Source organism: Schistocerca americana, chromosome 3 (assembly GCF_021461395.2).
Source record: "Schistocerca americana isolate TAMUIC-IGC-003095 chromosome 3, iqSchAmer2.1, whole genome shotgun sequence".
NCBI lineage: Eukaryota > Metazoa > Arthropoda > Insecta > Orthoptera > Acrididae > Schistocerca > Schistocerca americana.
In genome coordinates, this window is record NC_060121.1 from 449,647,110 (window position 1) to 449,653,069 (window position 5,960).

Consider the following 5,960-nt stretch of genomic DNA (forward strand, 5'->3'; position numbering starts at 1 on the left):
TACATTTGACATATCTGTGCATTGGCTGTCTTATGGGCATCTAAAACTTGCACATGCATTCCCCTCAGACGCTTTAACTTGATTTGTTTCCATCACAGTCTGGTTCCTTCTAACCACAAGGCAATTATAGACATACAGGATAGGTAATGTCACTGTAATATGACTTTTCTTAATAACCGCTGTACGATTCACGTGGGCTAAGCGCTACGGCATGCGCGACAGCATTCTTTTGGCATTTAAAAGCTGAGTCAACAAAATTACTCCATCACACACAACACCTCTATTGCTCCACGGACCCGATCACTTACGGAGTTAATGGGAAGAGCCGATGCTCTACGAGACAGCAAACGAAAAACACTCGTAGATCAGGAACTTGATGACTGATGTTGAGAGTGCGTAGCTCTGATTACAAATGTCTCATTAAAAAAAATTATTAGAGGCACCTCCAGCGAAATTAGGTGTGCAGGAGTTCCGGCGCCGCTGGCTTGCCGAATAAAGCTGGAAACCAGTTAGTGGAGTAAACACGGTACCGTATTTATTGCTGACAAAGGAGCACACAAAAGAATCACGTGCTCACAGTACAGCCCTTCGGGACGAACTTTAGGACGTCATATCGTATTTGAGTAAATCACCACCAACTGTTTCTGAGGTAGTAATTCGTGTCTCCCGAGAGCACGCTATCTGGCATCAAGTTGGCTTGTTCAGTTCACAGAGATATCTCCACATCTGAGATAGTGTCCTGCTGTTCAAGCTTCTCTCACAAATTACTTGTCATAACTGTTGCTCTAGTGTCTTGGTTAGTTAGTGGAGGAATATTGCCTTTTCAGTGTTGAATTTCCCTTTGGCCAGAGGTGCTTGTATGCTGTCACTAGTAATGTGGGCATGACCCCCTACATTGTTTAGGAGGGGCACGAACTTGGAAGTATCATAAATGATTCCATAACTGTATAGTATGAATTCGAAGATCATGACCATGTTTCCAGGTGTTCCAGTTGGAAGGCCAGTAGTGAAGCATCAGGAATGCATTCATATATGTGTTACACAGAAGTCCTGTTGGGGTTGTGCTTGAACACGCTGTCTGAGATTGATGGTGGACAAAGTCCTGTGGACCATGCATGGTGCAGGTGATAAACTGAGAGGCTTCTTGTATGGCCAAGACAGCTGGACCCTGCATTGGATTATGAATGAATTCAACTGGATAATTCATAACATGGATGGACAGGTAAAAGCACAGGCGGTATTGTTATGGAGACATGAATTAGTTGCCCGAATATTGTCTTGTTGATGTGAGGCAAGATTTAACCTTGTTATCAAAAATTACCAAAGTGGTCAAAATGCATTACACATTGTTTGTACATATGTTCACCATTGTTGTTGTCTGTGGTAAGATGTGGTAGAATGTCACTTTTGTGTTTCACACAAATTGTAGGCTGATTAGAGTGGAAGAGAACATAATGTGAGTCACTTTTAAGTCATCATTCTGTTATGATTGTATGAAAAGACTATGATTGTGGAATGACTCCATTATGAAAACTAACACTGTATCACGAAGTATACTTGTTATGTCAAAATAGATGTTGCTATTCGTTGTAGGGTTGCCATTGTAGGAGCCATGATGAGGGTGACTTGCAGAATGAAGCTGGAAGCCAATGAGTGAAGTTAACATGAATTTTATTATAAATAACATAACAAACAGAAATATCACTTACATGCAACAGAATCATTCACACCGAACTGAGGACAGCTAGAGTGCCAAATATATTCCTCCCTGTGGGAGAGCTAAACTCATATTGCTGCCAAAGAGTTTTTTTTTTTTTTTTTTTTGTGTAATAATTCATGTCATTGATTATGAGGTCCCCAAAAGTTTATCGATCCTCAAATAAAGTTGCTAATTCTTCTTCTTCTCACGGCATTACAACCCTGTGTAGGTTTTAGCTTCATCTACAAGTTTCCTCCATTCTGCCCTCTACAGCATGGTTCTCCACCGCCCTTGGACTCTGAGATATTTTATATCTTCTTCCACGTCATCTATCCATTGTTTTCATGGCCTTCCTCTCTGTCTTCTTCTGGTTGGCCTCCATTCAACAATATTTTTAGTTGTTCTTCCAGTATCCATCCTGAGGACATATCCAAGCCAAGCTATTCTTTTATTAAATGATGACTGACTGAAACCCTCAGCTGCCGACAGGTGTTGTTGATATACCTCGATGTGGACAGCTGAAAATGTGTGCCCTGACCGGGACTCGAACTTGGGGTCTCTTGCTTACATGGCAGACGCTCTATCCATCTGAGCCACCAAGGACACAGATGAATAGCACGACTGCAGGGACTTATCCCTTGCATGCTTCCCGTGAGACTCACATTCCCAACTGGCCATAATTCTACATATGTAATGTACCTTATAGACATTTGCCCATCAATTCATTACTCGCGCACGCTTTGGCGATTCCCGTAAGAGTTTGGGCAACCTGTGCGCATTCGCACAGACGAAGGTCAATGGCTGGGTAGCCTCTTAACTATATATATGAAGACAGTAACTGTTCTCAAAAGAACAAATACTGTTGATGACCGTGCAGCTTTCCCATGGAATAAATGATGACTAACTGAAACCCTCGGCTGCCGACAGCTGTTGATGATATACCTCGATGTGGACAGCTGTATGTACTGTATCCATCTTACTTGTTCTGCTTTGGGGCAGATGTTTGAATGCTACTCTACTCGGCATTGTTCCTTACATAATTTGCACATCATTGACCTACTTAACTTTTGCTTATTAACATTTTCATCCACCTTCCATTGCCTTCTTTGTCAATGCTATCACAAAAGCTGGTGGTGGAGCTTTTCTGAACTGTGCAGTTGGAAGTTACCCTTACTATACCTTCCCCACTTCTGAAATTATCCTGGCCTTGACCTGTGGTAACCTACTGTCCCCACACCCTCCACCCGACAGTTTCTGCCCCCTCTATCGTATTCACCATTCACCTCCTCTCAGTTTGCATACCCTCATCCTTACTGTATATCACTGTCTGCCAACACACCCACCCATCTTTTCCCCTTCTCTGCTCCTCTCCTTTTGCGCTCCCCCCCCCCCCCCTCCTCCCATTCCCCATAGCTTTCCTGCACTGAGCCTGGCAGCCTTGTCCTGCCACCAGCTTGTCCTTACACGGTCCACCAGGCAGCACTGACTTCTCTCCCCACATCCATACCGCTGTCCCTCCCACTTTCCCATTCATTCCGCACTGCTGCTTCTGTCAATGTGACACACTTGCATTCTGACCAGAGATAGCAGTCATGTGCTTGCTTGTGTGAATGTGTTCTTTTTCCTTTCTGAACAAGGCTACAGCAGAAAGCACAAATTTGTGTCCTTTCATCTTGCCTGTATGCAACTAAACATGTCATCTTTACAGTAAATAGCAATCCATCCTTTTCATAACATTGCTGATATTCCAATATGGACTTTCCATTGTTCAGTATGCCTTTCTTCAGAGGAAGAAATATACTTTCGAAGGAATTCAAAATTGCTTTTACTCTTTTGACAATAATTTTCAAATGGCAGTTCATCCACTGCTTCAAACTGATTTCTGTGTCCGATGTCTCAAAATGATTTCAACAAGATGTCTATTTTAGTATTCAGTACTTGGTGGTCCATTTTTCTCTTCATCAACATTTCTTTGAGCTGGTGTGCTAAAGCCACAACACCTATTCACATTACTTTATTTGATGCCTTCTTGAAAAATGTGCCAAAAACAATTCTGATCAAGTGTGTGGAAACACTTAATGCTGGTCTACACATAGCAACCTGTCTGCATAAAATAAATCATCACAAATCTCATACTTCCATTTGACACAATCAACCGCTGGCCACCACTACCAGTCTGGGAAACAAATTTCAGTGGCAAGGGGCTATGCTCTTGCACAGAATATTTCAGATCATTATATCATAACTGACAAATTCTTCTGTGGACTATGTTAAGAACTAGTTGTTGAATAAATTTGAACTAAGTGCCAGAAGCGGAAAAATGACCTAAGTTGTCACGGAAGAGTTCTATAATACATGGCAGTTTTCACATATTAATTTACTTCCCGAAATAAAAGGTGAACCTGGAAACTGGCAAAATTATTTGTGAATGAAAGAAGTGAGCCATAAATATCTATTGACACTTGTAACTCCTCACATTCTATTTCATCTGGTGTTGTCTTTCCAGTTTCTTCCGCAACCATATTTCTGCTGGGTCTCAGTATTACCTGATTGATCAGGGAGCACATGAGTTCAAAATACCAAAAACTTAGCTTATATTTGTTCGCTCCTCACACCAGATTGAATATGTTTCATTACTTTGCTAATCTCATTGCAGTAAACAGGCTGTGATGACTGCTTTTAACAATTGCCCTGTTTGCCATAGGATCAACTCTCCTTTCACTATCTATTAAATAATTAGCAACAAAATTTATCAATGAACTCTTTAGACTCTGGAGTCTAGAATACTGACATGTATCAGCCATTTTAGAATTCAGTGTGGGTTCAAGAAGAAGAAACGCAGCTGACTTGAACACATTTCACCCTGCCAGAATTTTGGCAATTTGTTATTGCTATAGTTAATAAGGTGAATATTCCACTCAGGGAATACAGAGTGAGGTGGCACAGTGATGAGATACTAAACATCTAATCAGGAGGGCAGGTGGTTTTCTAAATCACTTAAGTCAAATGTTGGGATGGTTCCTTTGAAAAGGACACTTCCAATTTGTGAGGGTACAAGATTTCCCAGATGTTTTGTTGCCAAAGTTTTTGAAAATAAATAATTTCATTGATTGAGGGGGAAGTCTGGTGCCAATTTTTGATATAAATCAACAAGCATTATTAGCAGAAGATCTGTTCATTTGTTCACAGAGAAAAATTGTACTGAATTTAAAAACTTAATTATTTTGTGGGAAGATTTGCTAAGGAACTGGTCTTGTTTTGTATGTTTTGTTATGTTATTGGGGTATTCCACATGAGACATCCCAGGAATATCAAAGCAATGATCGGCATCATGATGTGTGGAGTGATTGGCAGCAGCAAAGAATCTTCTGTGCGAAACGTGGTGTCATGGAATACCAATGACCAGAAGATTAATGATCTAAATGCTGGTGCATATGCATTGGTTTCTTACTCTGGAAGACTGGAGTTGGTTCAAAGGAGACGTACCTAACTGATTAACTTCAGATCCCACTTATAATAAAAGGCACAATAAGAGCCTTCATACAAATCAGGGTTGTTGAGTTCTGGTTTAGGATTAAGTAGAATTCTTCGACAGACATAAGAAGAGTTTATCGAGTCAAGGGTTCACAGACTGCTTGGAGCTGAAGACCAGCAACGAGGTAATTTAAAAAACTAACTGAACCCTCACAAATTTCCTCTCCTATTCTTCCCTAACACAAGCATTTGCTCTGTCTTTTTATTATTGGTATCACCAAAAACACTAATGGCACCAGTGACATTTTAAATGCTGCTCACAAAAAATCACAAAAGCATTATTTGATGTACACTGAAAAAAATTTGTAATTGTTCTAGGCCACTTTTAAAAGACAGACTTCATAATACTGACAGCAAAATATCACTTGTTCAGTTATAGCTTTAATATTAGAACAGCAGAAAATATGATACCCCTAGAACAGTGAAAAGGGTTCATTTGCCTTTAATGAGATTTGCAATAAAAATCTACATCTTAGTTAAGCTAAGGACTATATTTTTTCTACTCATTTGTATGTAATGCACAAACATCAATTACAGCTTTACAACAAAGTTGTAACACTTTTACATTACCATTTTAGGTACTAAGTATTGCTTGCCTCCTAAGATATGTATACTGTACCTAACATTTATTTCACTCGTTTGTGTGTCGTCAACTCTTTGAGCAAACTGGTATATTTCAAACGAATTTTCTGCAGATGGCTATTTTGCACTTCTCACGGATGTCATG